This window comes from Mustela lutreola, chromosome 11 (genome assembly GCF_030435805.1).
Source record: "Mustela lutreola isolate mMusLut2 chromosome 11, mMusLut2.pri, whole genome shotgun sequence".
NCBI lineage: Eukaryota > Metazoa > Chordata > Mammalia > Carnivora > Mustelidae > Mustela > Mustela lutreola.
Window position 1 is genome coordinate 73,130,004 of NC_081300.1, and position 16,600 is coordinate 73,146,603.

Genomic DNA, 16,600 nt, shown 5'->3' on the forward strand with positions numbered 1-16,600 from the left:
ATCTCCTGCTCTCATCTGGGTATCCAGTCTGTATCTATGGGCCAGACTCCTGCCTAGGAAATGAGCAGATGCCCACCTGCTACCTGAAGGAAAGATATAGTGGTCAGGCCCGGCTGAGGGAACAGAAGGTCCAAGTTCAGACCCAGCTCTGAAGGGGTTGCTCTGTGATCTTGAACAAACTTACTTAACCACTCTGGGCCTCAGTCTTCCCGCCTGTAAAATGGGAAGGGTCATTCCTATCCTTTCCCCCTCCCAGGGCTGGTGTGGGATTTCAATGAGATCATGGTTCTGAGCATGCTTTTTTTTAATGCTTAAGAGAAAAAAGATACAAAAGTGAGAAATCCTTAAATTTTATCTGTGGGGGTGAAAGCCCGTTTTTTTACATTTCCTGGATGATTCTCCAGTTCTCTTCTTCACTGTGAGGAGTCAATCTGGCCAGAAAGGGGATAATTGTGTTTGCAAGCTTGCAGGAAGAAAACATTCAGAGAATCTATGTCTTGTTCCATTCCAGAGGAAAACCCCTTATAGCACACCATGAAACTCAACAGGGAGAAAAAAGACAATGATAATATAATAGTGATCATTTAAAAAAAGGTGGCGACGGTGGGGGTGGGGAGGTGGAAACAGAGCCACTCAGATCAACTGGAATAACATACAGCTGAGAGAAGTGCTGTGTGGTTGTTTCTCTCCCTCAAAACTTCCCAGCCTCATCCTGCTCACCTTCTTCTGAACTGGCCCATGGCCATGAGGTGATTCCTTTTGGGAATGGTAGACGGACACGACCTTCCATTTCCATCACATCCTGGACCCTCCTTCCTCTTTGTCTTTTTGACTAGAAAGAGATGGATTCTGCAACTCATCAGGACACTCCCTTATCTTGCTTTGCTCCTGAGGCTGTTCAGAAACAAGCCCGGGGAATTAGCCAGTTGGAAGGAAACCCCCCCACCACCAACACTGTGGCAGGAACCAGTCACCCCTCCCTGTCAGGACCGTGGACAGCTGGTGGGCAGCCTGTGAGCAGCAGCTCAATAATGACTTACTAAATCAAAGAAGTAGATTCCTCTGAGCATCTTCTTCCTTACCGCCTCGAATTCCCCAGACACTGGAAATGGAATTGCTTCAGGAGCTGGAACCTTCTAGATGAAACAGCTAAATTGCGATCAGCTGGGATCCAGGAGGCCCTGTGACCCTGTAGGCACATCTAGCAATAGTGTTCTCATCTCGGCTACGCTGTCCCTCTCAATCAGTCCTCACACCTGCCCCCGCAGCTGAGCTTCACCAACACCCCACCTTGACAGGTGGAGCCTGAAAGCATCATGGCCACATGGAGAAGGTGTGGGGGGCTCTGGAGGTAGAGAGATGAGGCGGGAATCCTGCCCCAAGGTTAGACTTGTGTGTTGCACAGATCGGCCTCAATTTTCCCATCTACAAAATGGTGCAAGGAATTTCTACCTTGTTTTGTAGAAAGTGTATGCAGAATTGTCTACCTTGTATAGGAAGTAAACACACACACACACATACACACACACCCAAAGATGACTACCAATGATACCCTTTTTATCAGGGGCCTCTGAGATGTTTAGTGACTTGTCCAAATAAACAGGGTGGGAATTGGGTTTGCAGACAAGGACACAATGAGGTGTGTATCCAAGCAAAGTCACTAACATTTCAGTGAGAAGTGACACTCTGTCTGTCCCCTGAGACCTCATGTGTCTACCACTGCCCATGCTCCCCAGAAAACATTTATTGCTAAAGACTGAGGTTCTGCCTTCATCCCCTTCATCAACCTTTACCTGACCAGAACCCTGTCCCTTGGAGTTCACCTTTCAGTCTTCTCTCCTTATAGCAAAATTCAGAGCGTTCTTTACAACCCAGTATCGACAATGAATAATGACAAAGGCAGGTGCAATGAATGTGAGACACATAGATAAAAGACATCAGAGAATACCAGGGTCTGGGGCAAATCCAAGCTATTTAAATTAATGATCCCAATGAAAAAACAAAAATATAATGGTCCCAAGTTAAAAATGTTTTGAAATGTAAATGCATTATTTAAATAAATGGTTAAAGATTAAACAATGCATTTAAATATATTTGAACAAATGGTTATTGTCATTTAAAAATTATTAAAGATGAATTATCCCATTTAAAAATCAAAAATCCAATTGCTCAAATTAAGAATGATTTTAAAATGTAAATGCGTTATTTAAATAAACAGTGAGAGAGTTGCAGGAGAGGAAGGGGGTGGGAGGGATAGGATGGCTGGATGATGGACATCGGGGAGGGTATGAGTGCTATGAATTGTGTAGGACTGATGAATCACAGACCTGAGCCCCTGAAGCAAATAATACATTATATATTAATAAAAAATAATTAAATTTAAACATATTTGAATTAATGGTTGGATTTACTGATATTTTCAAATTATTAAAAATTAATTATCCCAATTAAAAATTAACAGTATTTAACAGGGATAAAACATGTCTTGGGGCTCCAAGGGGCTCACAGACCACTTACAATTTTTGCTTTGGTTCAGCTTCTATACCGGGCAAAGGAAAATACAATTTGCCTATGGCAATAGAGTTGAGAAAGTGGCAGAAACCACAGTGGTTTCAAAGCCTTATATTTCTCTTAAAAAAGTTTAGTACTTTTTCTGTTTAAAGGGCTAACTAATTCACACTATTGTGTTAATGACTGACTGAGACTTTATGTTACTCTTAGAAAGGTAAGAATTATGGGAGAAGTCTATTCCCTGTGACACTATGTTGAGGGACATTTGAGAAAAGAGGAGCTAGGTGGCTGGTGCCATGTTACGTGTCATCCCCACAGCATGCATACGTTTATTTCCAGGGAGAAAGCAGCCTCCTTGCTGCCCACAGGAAGTACCGATGTCCATCACTTCCTATTCGTTCTTGGGCAAGAGAGGCTTCTGGAGCACTGTGATTCAGTTCCGGGGGTGCAGCTCAGCAATTCCCTACCACTCACCCCTTTCCAGGTTGTGGGCTTTCTCCCAGCACAGGAACGGACCTTGTAATGGATGCAAAACAAAGCAATTGGGATTTATTATGCTTTCTGCAGGAGAGAAGGAAACGCCATGCCCTCACTTTTCTTCATTTCCACGAACTTTGCAAACACATGCTTGCTTATCTGGTCCTTTTGCAGAGGAAAATGCAAAAACCCAAGCTGGAGGAAAGTGTGAGGACCCCCACCCCCACCCCACCGGCCAAAAGTTTCCCTTGGTTCTGTCTCAGTGGCGTGTGTGCGACGAAGCCAGACCCTGTTCTCAGACAGACATCAGTTTGTACAATGCATAGGTTTCGAGGAACATCTGTCTTTCCCTCTCAGACATGGAAAGAATAACATGATTCCCAAGAATCTAGGCAAAGATAGAACCAGAAAATGCAGCCCAAATTCCCAGCACAGTGCCTCCTTGGAAGGAGCTCCCTGCAATGAAGGGCAATGCTGTGAATATAAAGCTTCATTGGAAAACAGCCGTGCCGGTTCATTCAGCTGCAATGGAGGCTGTGTCTGTACTACAACCATAGAGATAACTAGTCACTGAAAAAATGTACCATCTGACCCGTTGCAGAAGGAGCTGGAAGACTTCCAACCTAGTAGAATCAGAGAGCTGGGCTCATCCATAAGGAACAGGTTGCTTTGCTTCTCTGGGCATCAGTTTTCCCATCTCTAAAATGGGGATAAGTAATTGGGCTTTCTTGTAAGGACCCCGTGAGGAGTCAAGTAGATAGTTCAGGGCCTTAAATATTGTTTCCCTCTCTCCCCGCTGTCAGAATGAGGCTAAGGCTTTGGTCTCTCTCCAGAGATCTGGAGCAGGCCAGGCCAAGACCGGTTGTTCAGATGACAATACAAGAGTTGCCATTTGAGTGGTGGGGGAAATAAGCCTGGTCCTCTGCCAAACCCTTGACCTATATGAGCACCATTCTTCTGTGTGGTGGTTATACAGGTAAAGACATGATGGTTGGAGAGGTAAAGCCATATAGTGGCAAACCAGCCATGACCTTGAGCCACTCTGATGCCAAAGGCAATAATGTGTGGGTGGGTTCAGGGGTGGTGGGGGTGGGGAGGCTGCTCTGAAGCCAGAATGGGCAATTCACTGTGGCATATCAGCACTGGAAGGAGCTTGCAGATTCTAGATGGGTTCAACCCACCCATTGAGAGATGTGGAGACTGAGGTCTTGAGGAATGAAGTCAACTGTCTGAGGGGATTCAGCACCATGGCAGGATCTGCCAGTAGCCCGGACTATGGGCTGCCACCCCTGGGCCCTGCCTAGCTCTCTGCCTTGCTTCTTACCAGCCCAGCCCAGCCCAGCCCTCATTCTGGGCAGATGGGGTTTATCATCCCTCTCACCTCCGCACCAGCACCAGCGAGCTCCCTCCGCCTGGTCACCCTTGATGTGTGTATCACCACCCCAAGAAAGCCTTCCTGAACCCGCCAGGCTGGGCAGGGCCCTCTGCTGGTCTGTTGATGCTCCTGTGCTTCCCACATTTTGTGTCATGACAACCCATCTCCCCCATGAATGTGGTGGTCACTGTTTGTTGACTGACTGACTGACTGACTGAACACATGAAGGAATGCTGCCCAGAGACCCCTCACAGGGCTGGGAGGAGAGTGCTGCGGTAAGCGGACAAGAGTTCATAAAGTAGGGACTGTGTCTTGCTTGCTTCCGTGCCTGCAGTCCTCCTTCATGCCTACGTCCTCCCACGGTGGAAGGGACACTGGAGAGAAAGTGAGGAGATGGCGCTCCAGGGGTTGGTCCTGCCACCCACCCTCATGGAGCCTTGCACAGTGCCCTCCCTTCCTTGGGCTTGGGGTTTCCTCACTAATGAACCCCAGGGGATGTCTGCCTCCACCTTGCTGAGTGCTCCTTAGCAGGGGAGAACCAGCCATATACTTCATCCTGGAGTGACTCTGGAGGGTTCCTGAAGGGAACCACATCATTCCATTCCCTCTGCTTTCCTGTTCTCCATCCAGGACTGCATGGAACCGGGGCTATGTTCCCAGAGATAGTTTCCTAGGATTCCCTACAATACTTTGGGAGAGGAGTAATAAGGTAGTTGAAACGCTGGCACCAGTGACCAGTGATGACCGCTTAGCTGACTCATTGGCCCTGGGGACATCTCACTGAAGGCTGAGACCTGTGGCCAGGACTGGGAGAGCTGAGGAGAAGGTTACATGGGCTATGCCTCTCAGTTACCTAGTGTGTGATCTATCTTCTCAGCTTCTTCCTCTGTTAAACAGAGATGATAGTGATCGTATTGTCACAAGGATTAAGTGGATTACTCTTTGTAAAATTCTCAGAGCACTGCTGAAATACAAGCCCCCTAAAAGATTTTTCAGTGAATAAGGTAAGCTTTCTAATGTGGGTATGAATAGTTTGCTTACGTGTGAGAATTAGAATATAAGGACCAAGAGAGTGGGGGCTTTTTCTGTTTTATTCACTGTGCTTGGGTCTGTGTTTATACATGGTAGTACTAGTGCTAAGTAGTAGTAATGCTGCTTAGTAGTAGTGCTTAGTAGAGTAGTGCTTAGTGGTACTAGTAGTGTTTAGCAGCAGTAGTGCTGTTTGGTAGTAGTAGTGCTTAGTAGTAGTACCAGTACTAGTGGAACTTAATACTGCTTGCACTTAGTTGGACTATGAATATTTGTTGGATTGAATAAATGACTATAACTGATATTGGTAAAGGACTATATATAAGCTGTTTAGCAAATGCGAAGAGGCTTTCCACCCAAATAAGTTGAGCAATATACATTGTAAAGGAGAGTGTATTAGGAGAGATGATGGTCTTTGTGGGTAACAAAGGTGGCACGCATATTCATAACGCCTTACTGGATTCTAGGCACTTTACACAAATTGACCTATTTAATCTTCACAACAATCTACAGTTACTCTCATTTTACAGATGCAGAGACTGAGTCAGAGAGGTTGAGTCACTTGCCCTGGGTCACACAGCAAGAAAGTTGGTGGAGCCAGACTTTGGACCCAAGTAATCAGGCTGCAGAGGCTATGCTTTTCACTACTGCCCTATAAGCTGCCTTTTTCAAGACATACCTGAGGAAATTGTGGCTACCAACAAAACAACAAAGAACAACCAAATTTAAAAAACAAAAACAAGAAACCATGATGTTCCATAAAAATATCTAAAGGGAAATGCTTGGAAAAAATACAGTCCCCCTTTGTCTCAGGACACGTAATTGGGAGAACACCAGGAACAGCTCCTCCCTCTCTCTGGTCCTCAGTTACCCCATCTGAAATATGAGGAGGAGATTTCCTCCAGGGTTTCTTTCCTTCTGGGGTCCTGTTTCTGCACAGCAACTCAGCTGCCCACTGCAAAGCTGGGAGCCTGGAGCTCCCATGAAATTTAGGTCACACAGGCTGAAATGTGCTGCTTGTTTTCCAGCAGGACCTGCTTCCCCACAGGCTTCCCACGTACCCAGCAAAACGGAAACCAGAGAGACTGAACCCTTTTATCAAAGGAGCAACTCTGGAGAAGCTGGGAGGCTGTGAAGCCTTGGAAAGGCAAAATCAAAGGCAAACTTTGAGGAAACACTTTGTGAAGCAAAAGAAAAATTCCATCATGCTTGCAATAGTGCTATCGACTCTACAGAACGTAATTGACTTGGAACAGAGAGAGGCTGTGTCTGTTCATGTCTCCATGCTGAAAAAGCAGACCCAGAAGGGAAGTCAGACAAATACCCAGGCAATCTGTTTGTCAGATAATTGGCATAAAAATGTTGCATTTCCCTCACCTCTTGAATTATTTGGGTGCTTCAAGAAAAATCCTCTATCCTAAAATTTTATGTGGAAACGCAATTGTAAACATATATTTTTTATATACATATATTTTTATCCCCAGGTCTGTGAATCACCAGGTTTACACACTTCACAGCACTCACCAAATCACATACCCTCCCCAATGTATGTGGAAACGCAATTGTAAAGAAAGGTTCTTTCTCTCTCCCTGTCTCCCTTCCCTTCCTTTCCTTTCTTTTTCTTCTTTCCTTCCTTCCTCCCTTCTCTCCTTCATTCATTCCTTCCTTCTTCCATCTATGCATCCATCATCTACCATTTTTTATCTATCATCCTTCTTTCTATCCATCCATCCATCTTGCTTTTTAGCTATTTATCTAAATATGTTTTATATTCTATCTATCTATCATCTTTCTATCCATCCATCCATCCATCCATCCATCATCTATCCATCCATCAACACATCTACCCAACCATCTATTTTGCTATGAAACTATGTATTTGGATATATATTAGAAATATATTAGATTCTGGGATCACTCTAGACCATGGTTGCCAGAGCTGCCCGAATCACCACCCAACGCCAGCCAGTTCTCACGAGCTTTCTGCCCAAATACTGAATTGCAAACTTGTTTCCTGTGGTTTCCTGCAGGGCATCCGCCTGGGCCTGGCCCAGGGTCCCAAGTGGTCATGGCATGAATCCTGCGAGTACACCCTCTACAAGTCAGGCACACACGAGGCCAACGCCTCCTGTTTCTCCCCCTCTGAGGTTCCCACAGCAGTGCTGGTGGTTTGGGCCTGCTATGTTCCTAGGCGCTGGACCTAACCCTCGCTTGGGTTTTCAGTGTTTCTTCCCCAGGGGCCTGTCCCTCGAGCCCTCAAATTGGGGAACCCTGAGTCACACCCCATGAGTCCACCTGTCACCCAGGAGGAAACTGTGCCTTTCGGAGCTATGGAAAACCCTCAGAGCAAGAGAAACCTGCATCCGCCGCCCCCTCGCCCCCCGCAGGCCATGCCCAACCTTCAGTGCCAACACCCACCCAAAACTCGGAGGCTGATGCCCAGCCAGAACCCCACCTTCAACTCTGCTCCCAGAAAGCTCCCCTGTGCTGGGGCCCTTGGGGGAGCCGCGTGGTCATGGCCGCCTTCCCAGATGGTGGAGACATGCACCGAGTGAGAAATCGCTGTAGACCATGGGTGACAGTGAGGCTGAATCGCTGCCCAACTCCGGCCAATTCTGCGTGGCCGGCACTTTCAGGCCAATTCTCACGAGTTTTCTGCCCAAATCGATATCGATCCTGTGTGGCTCAGTCAGTTGGGTGTTTGACTCTTGATCTTGGCTCTGGTCATGATCTTGGGATCATGGGATCCAGTCCCACATAAGGGGGGAGGGAGGTCCATGCTCAGTGGGAGGTCTGTTTGGGATTCTCTTTCTCTCTTCCTCTGACTCTCCCCCCACATATGCATTTCTCTTTCTCCTAAATAAATGAATCTTTAAAAATATATTAAAGAGAATCTCTCTAGCCTCACCATCCTCATCCTCCCCCACCACAAACACACACAAGTATGCACACATCAGGTCAAACTCTCAACTGTTAGCAAAGATATATGTACTCTTTGAGACTCCAGGTCCTTCCAGTGGCTTCTCCCAAAATAAACTAGAAAAAATATATATATATTAAAGAAATTGAGGAAGACACAAAGAAATGGAAAAACATTCCATGCTCATGGATTGGAAGAATAAATATTGTGAAAATGTCTATGCTACCTAGAGCAATCTACACATTTAATGCAATACCTATCAAAATACCATCAACTTTTATCAAAGAAATGGAACAAATAATCCTAAAATTTATATGGAACCAGAAAAGACTCTAAATAGCCAGAGGAATGCTGAAAAGGAAAACCAAAGCTGGTGACATCACAATTCCAGACTTCAGGCTCTATTACAAAGCTGTAATCATCAAGACAGTATATGGTACTGGCACAAAAACAGACACATAGATCAATGGAATGGAATAGAGAGCCCAGAAATTGACCCTCAACTCTATGGTCAACTAATCTTTGACAAAACAGGAAAGAATGTCCAATGGAAAAAAGACAGTCTCTTCAACAAATGGTGTTGGGAAAATTGGACAGCCACTTGCAGAAGAATGAAACTGGACCATTTCCTTACACCACACACAAAAATAGACTCAAAATGGGTGAAAGACGTCAATGTGAGACAAGAATTCATCAAAATCCCTGAGAAGAACACAGGCAGCAACCTCTTCGACCTCAGTCACAGCAACTTCTTCCTAGAAACATTGCCAAAGGCAAGGGAAGCAAGGGCAAAAATGAACTACTGGGACTTCATCAAGATCAAAACTTTTACACAGCAAAAGAAACAGTCAAAAACCCAAAAGACAACGGACAGAATGGGAGAAGATATTTGCAAATGACATATCAGATAAAGGGCTAGTATCCAAAATCTATAAAGAACTTATCAAGCTCAACACCCAAAGAACAAAGAATCCAATCAAGAAATGGACAGAAGACATGAACAGACATTTCTGCAAAGAAGACATCCAAATGGCCAACAGACACATGAAAAAGTGCTCCATATCACCCGGCATCAGGGAAATACAAATCAAAACCTCAATGAGACACTGCCTCACACCAGTCAAAATGGCTAAAATTAAGTCAGGAAGCAACAGATGTTAGTGAGGATGCAGAGAAAGGAGAACCTTCCTACATTGTTAGTGGGAATGCAAACTAGTGCAGCCATTCTGGGAAACAGTATGGAGGTTCTCCAAAAAGTTGAAAATAGAGCTACCCTATGACCTAGCAATTGCACTACTGGGTATTTACCCTAAAGACACAAATATAGTGATACAAAGGGGCACATGAACCCAAATGTTTATAGCCATGTTTATTGGCTATGTCCACAATAGCCAAACTACAGAAAAACCCTAGATGTCCATCAACTGATGAATGGATCAAGAAGATGTAGTATATACATACAATAGAATATTACACAGCCATCAAAAATTGAAATCTTGCCATTTGCAATGACATGGATGGAACTAGAGGGTATTATGGTGAGTGAAATATGTCAGTTAGAGAAAGACAATTATCATATATTCCTCTGATATGAGGAATTTGAAAGGCAGGGTGGGGGGGTTGTGGGGGTAGGGAAGGAAAAAAAACAAAACAAGATGGGATTGGGATGGAGACAAACCATAAGAGACTCCTAATCTCATGAAACAAACAGGGTTTCTGGAGTAGAGGAGGGTGGGGGGGATGGGGTGGCTGGGTCATGGACACTGGAAGGGTATGTGCTATGGTGAGTGCTCTGAACTGTGTAAGACTGATGAATCACAGACATGTACCCCTGAAACAATGCATTATAAGTTAATAAAAAAGAAATATGAAAAAATTAAAGATAAAGACATAAAAGAAATATATTAGATTCTATCTATCTATCTAACATCTTTCTATCCATCCATCCATACATCATCCTATCCATCTATCTTGCTATCTACCTATCTACCTGAATGTATAGTAGATATATATTCAATTCTTCCTTCTTCCTTTCTTCCTTCCTATCTGAATATATATATTTCTATATTTTTTTTCTTTTCCTCCATTGTCTACCTATAAAATCTAATATGTATATATAATATAAGACAATCTAATATTCATCGGAGAGAGAACAAGAGACAGAGCAAGAGAGAATCTATGTATCAGGCCCTGTACCAGGCTCTGGGGATTTAGTGAGGTATGAGACAGATGTGATGAGGAAGAGGTGATCTGGCCTCACAGAGCCTATCATCTAGGGGATTATAGTCCAGCTGTGATATGCTCAGTTGGAGAAAACATGGAAGAGGGAAGCTGGGGGACCACAGAGGAAGAACCAAATCAGCCTAAATGGCTGGGAGAAATGGTAGTGGTTAGGGAAGGACCATTGGAGAAAGACATTATCCTACAGAGAGCACTGGACTAAAATTCACGATCATCGTCTTGTGGTAATGTACATGTCACTCTAGTAGTGACCTGAGAGTCCTCATACATAAAATCAACTCAACATCTCTCAATGTATGTACCACAGAACTCTTGTGTTTTGTTTTTGTTTTTGTTTGTTTTGTTTTTGGTTTTTGGTGATGTTTTGTGAAAGAATAGATTGCTGGTTAGCCAGGTATAGATCGTTGGCTAGCCAGGTATGAGATACTCACACGGGATCTTTATCCACTGAGAATGAAAACTACAGTTTATGATATAGTAATGGCTCTGACAAGTCATGCAGTTAAAAAAAATTAAATTTAACTCTTCTTCCAAAATTTCTTTGATAATATATGTTTTTAAAATTTTGTTCAGTTAGCCAATGTATAGTACATAATTAGTCAGAATCTCAGTACTCTATGATTCCACAGGATGTTTTTTGCAAAATGCAAAAACATAATTATGTTTTTAAGAACATCTTATGTGTGCATATTACTCTGAGTTTCAAAAGCATTTTCTTCATAATGCCCTGCTTAACTCTTACAAAACTTCTGGGAAGGTGATATAATAGCTCCTTCCTTTCTCTTTTTCTCCCTTCTTTCCTTCTTCTTTTCCTACCTCTTTCCCTCAACAAATGTTTCTCTCTGCCTACCTGTACCAAAACTCAACAATTATAAAACACGAGGAAATTGAGGTCCAGAAAAAAAGATGATCAGCAGAAACTGGACTTAGCACCTCAGTAGTGTAGCCCAGGGGAACACCTAAGAAGAAACAGGTCAGAGCCAGGGGCCCACATCAGTGATGTATCCTATGGTCACCCCCTTTCTAAAGCCATTCCTGACTCTCTCTTCCAGGTAGAACTAACCCTCGACTTCTTTGTATTTCCCCTTTCTAAGGTTTATTTATTTAGAGAGAGTGTGTTTGGGGAGGGGCAGAGGGAGAGAGAGAATCACAAGCACACTCTGTGCTGAGTGTGGGCCCAATATGGGGCTTGATCTCACCATCCTGAGATCATGATTTGACCTGAAATCAAGAGTTGGATGCTCAACAAGCTGAGCCACCCAGACACCCCACTTCTTTGTACTTTTATCTTACTTTCCTAAGAAGGATCACAAGCTGAAATCCCCCACAAGCTAGGGAGGCAGCCTAAATGAGCCCAACAGGTGTTCACCAGGTATAGGACAATAGGGAAAGGTGGGGACTGGGGTGGAGTGGAAAACTGAGTTCTTCCAGGAGAGGGTGGTTCTTACTCAGCTCCAGAAGATGGATATTGTATAGAAATCCAGGCCTGGTATGGCCACATCTTTTGATTTTTCATGGGGAGCTCTAAATCTAAGTTTTTCTGGGAAACCTCTTAACAAAGAGCCACCAATTCATTTTTTGTGAGGGCCTCAAAATATGCCACTAGGCTGGATTTAACTCAGAGTCCACCTGCTAGAAATTCTTCCCCTCAATGAATATGCTTCCATCCTAGCCCTTGGCACCCCTCATTATATTTACTAATTTACATATCTATTCCCTTCCCACCTAACTGGGTTGTAACCCCCTTGAAGGGAGGGATTATGGTTTAATCATCTTTCACATCCCAGTGCCCATCACAGGGCTAGCACATAAAAGGGGGCACAGCAAACACTTACTGAATGAATGCTACCTTCCCTCCCTCTACTGCAGCTGAAAAATAAATATATAATAGTTTTTAATTAAAAAGAAACAGGATGAAATATGCATGAGAATCCTGTTCTTTGACAGGAGGCAGCATGTTAAGGAGAAAGATTTTCAAATTATGTTTGCCAGTGATGCTCCCAGAAGACTAAAAAAGTTTTCTGGGCATGCGGTCTTGCTGGCAAAATCTTGTTCTCCGTTCTGCATTGCGACTAATGCGCCCCGTGTTTAGATAGTTCTCAAGGCGCAAAAACGTTGCTTGTTAAAACCGGTTATCACCCTGTGGGCTATAAACATCCCCCAGTGAGGAATTTAAACACCCCTGGGCTCACCCCTCACCAAATCTTCATCCCTTTGGGGAAACTCTACAGACCTCTAGGGTTCTAAGGAACATAGTCTACAAACCATGGGTGTGTTCTAACCACCACTTCCCAAGATGTGAAGACTGAGTTTCAGGTGGGGGAGAGATGTCCTTAGCACACACAGGGGTGTCTTCTAAGGAACCAGGACTCAGATCCAGGAAGCTGGTCGTACAAACAGATCAACAGGGTGGAGATGAAAGTTAAGGGCTTTGGGATCTCTCCAGCTAGATTCCTAGCCTGGATCCATCCCGCTATCTGGGTGACAATGAGTGTGACACCTTCCCACTGTGAAGCTGCTTTTCCCCTCTGTAATATGGAGGCAGTGATGAGTACCTAATTTGCAGAGCTATTATGAGAAATAAATAAGATAACATACATAAAAGCACCAAGCAGGGTGCCTGGCATATAGTTGACAAAATACCAAAAATTAATAATAAAAATAATAGAGCTCATTGTCACCATGTTAACAACGTCTTGAGCCCGTACAGAAATTCACGGCCCACAAAAGGCCTTAATACTCACTTTACCCTTACAACCACCAATGAGGGAGCAATGATTCAGACACACGCCTCCCCGCCCCCGGCAAGAAAAGAAGCTCCAGACAAACCATAAGTGACTCTTAATCTCACAAAACAAACTGAGGGTTGCTGGGGGGAGGGGGGTTGGGAGAAGGGGGATGGGGTTATGGACAATGGGGAGGGTATGTACTTTGGTGAGTGCTGTGAAGTGTGTAAACCTGGCGATTCACAGACCTGTACCCCTGGGGATAAAAATAAAAATGTATGTTCATTAAAAAAAAAAGAAGAAAAGAAAAGAAGAAGCTCCAAGGGATCTTGTCATTTGCCCAAGCTCACAGGGTAGTTCAAAGGTGGAGATAGGATTTAGATTCTTCTCGCACAGGTCTGGTGCCCTTTTACCTTAGAGTAACACCCCCATCTAGCTGGATTGATGACGCTTTCCACAAAAGCTTCCTCGATCACAAATGGCTGATACATGGCCCATGTGCCACCATTCGGACCAAGTTCATGGTGGATATCGTCCATTCGTCAAGCCTCAAATCCTTCCCACAGGGCTATTATAAATGGGCAGCCATTTCCAGCAGATCAGTGTTGGGCTCAGAAGCAGCCACTCTGTGGCCATCCTGCATCCTCCGTCCCCTACCCTGGGCAGTCATGAACCTGGAACCTGGGCTGCTATGCCATAAAGAACTTGCAAGTCTCCACGTTGTTTGGGTCACTGGGACATCTTCCTTTGTCCTCTGGCTCTCTGCCAGCAATGCCTGAGAATAGGAGCAGCTATTATAGGAAAAAGCTATTTGTGCTTTAAAAAATCCTTTATCTAGGTGTTGAATCACATAATTAGGAGTCCTTCCCAATGAGATTTAGCACTCCGACCTGGATTGGTGGCCATTGTCCACACTCTGCCTGCTTCCCAGCTGAATTTAGCTCCCTGCCCGCTGCCTGTCCCCAGCAATTTCCTGTACTTGAATTAAACGCAGATGAGAGTCTGCTTGTCCCAAATGGGTCCCCTCGAGATGTATGCCTCTTCAGGGCAGGAGGAGAAAGCGAATTATTCATGACCCCTCGAATACCAGAAGTTTTGTTTTAAAGACATAGGGGCTTGGGAGAATGAAAAGAGCAATCTGAGACACACACTTCTGGGTCGGAGGTGGTTGTTCCCACTTCCTCCTTCCCTGATGCTCACAGCTTTTCTCTGTGTTTATTGTCTGGTTTGATGGGAAAAAATATGATATGCTGATGCAGAACAAATGCAGCCGTCACTTTAGGATCAGAACGGACGCAGTTCACTTCACAGTTACGGAGCTGTCACATGGCTGACGAGTCTGTTGTATTTCTGGGAGTTACAAACACCTTCCCCCAAGCCCCCTCAAGATGTTTAGGTGTGTAAATATGTGTGTGTGTGTGTGTGTGCATGGGTATGCATGTGTCAGAGAAAGAGAGAGAGGGGGGGAGAAAGAATGCCCATTGTTATAATCACTCCTTTGCATTCAACTGGAATATTCTCCACCTCCTACCCTTGTCGCACTCACCAGGCAAAACTTCAACCCAGGTGAAGTCCAAGTACTGGCCTTTTCTGCATTTGTGGCTACATAGTTCCATGTGTTTGGAGAGAAACCACAGCTGACTTTCACTTCAATTCATGCTCACTAGCCTCGCCATCCCTCTGCATTTCCATGACCCGAGAGGCTCGAGGCCATGGTGCATGGTTCGTCTGCAACCGTGGCACCTGCCAACCTTCCCTGGGTGAAACTGCACGCCTACCCGTTCCAGTTCCCCTGAATGCCCCGCCTGGACCTCAGTTCCCTGCTCGTACCTCACTAAGCACACCACCACAGCAGTCCATCCCTTTCTCTCCTGCATCATCAGGTTTTCTCTTTCTACTGGGTCATTCCCATCAGCAAGCAAACTTGTTGCAAGAGCTTCCTTCCTAAAACAAAACAAAGCAAACGAAAATAACAACCACAAGAAACTTCCCTTGAGCCCACATCCCATTTCAGCCACCATCTGTTCCCTTTAGGAAAAAAAAAATCACTCCGAAGAGTTGCCCAGATCCTGCTAATTCTCTCTCCCTTGTTCTGCCTTGAGCCCACCCCCGTCAGGCTACACTAAAACTACTTTTGGCAAGGTCCCATTGATCTCCAGTTTGCTACAGCCAAAGGCTATCCCAGGTGTTCATTCTATTTGACCTGAAGGAGGTCTTTGTTGCAATCAGTTGTGGCAATCAGTATTTGTTGCAAGAAGGTGCACTCATTTAAAAATGGTTCCTTCTGTTTGTTTGGTTTCCAGAAAAAACAAGCTTCTGGTTTTCCTCATCCCTAGCTCACTGCATGATCCCCATCTCTCTCTCTCTGGTTCCTCCTTGCCTGCATGCATTTCAGGACTCAGGACTCTTCCCTTCTTGTATTCACTCCTCTAGAATCTCCTCCAGGCTTCACATACCAGCTCAGTCCGCCCTGACAACTCCTACGTATATAGATCTCCAGTCCAGTCTCTCCAAATCTGTCAGAGTCCCGCTCAGCATCTTCACTTGACACAGAATAGCATCCAGCCCAAGGGATCCACTCTCCCCACAGCTGCTCCTCCCCCATCTCACCTGTGGCAACTCCATCCCTCCCGCTGCTCAGAGTCAATCTCATTGCTTCCCTTTTTCTCACTGTTCACAAATGTCTCAGGAAATCCCCACCTTCTAAATAATCCAGAAAATGGTGACTTCTTAAAACATCCACACTGACTATTCTAGATTGCTTTTTTCCCAGTTTTAATGACATGTAACATTGTATAAGTGGAAGGTAGGCAGCATAATTATTTGACATATACATTAAGATAAACTCTTTTAGCAATTTTCAAATATATGATACAGTCAGCATTAGCTAATTACAGTCATCATATTGTACATTATATCCCCAGAACTCATTTATCTTATAACTAAAAAAACTTTTTTTTTCCTTTTGATCACCTTCACCTAATTCCTCTATCCCCACCCCATCCCCATTTTGGCAACCACAAATCTAATCTCTGTTTCTATGTCTTTTTTGAGATTTCACATATTAAGTGAAATCAGACAGTATTTGTCTTCCTCTGCCTTATTTCATTTAGCATAATACCCTCAAGGTCCATTAATGTCATTGCCAATGGCAGGATTTCATTCTTTTTTTTTTAATGTTTTATTTATTTATTTGACAGACAGAGATCACAAGTAGTTAGAGAGGCAGGCAGAGAGAGGAGGAAGCAGGCTCCCTGCTGAGCAGAAAGCCAGATGCGGGGCTCGATCCTAAGACTCTGGGATCATGACCTGAGCTGAAGG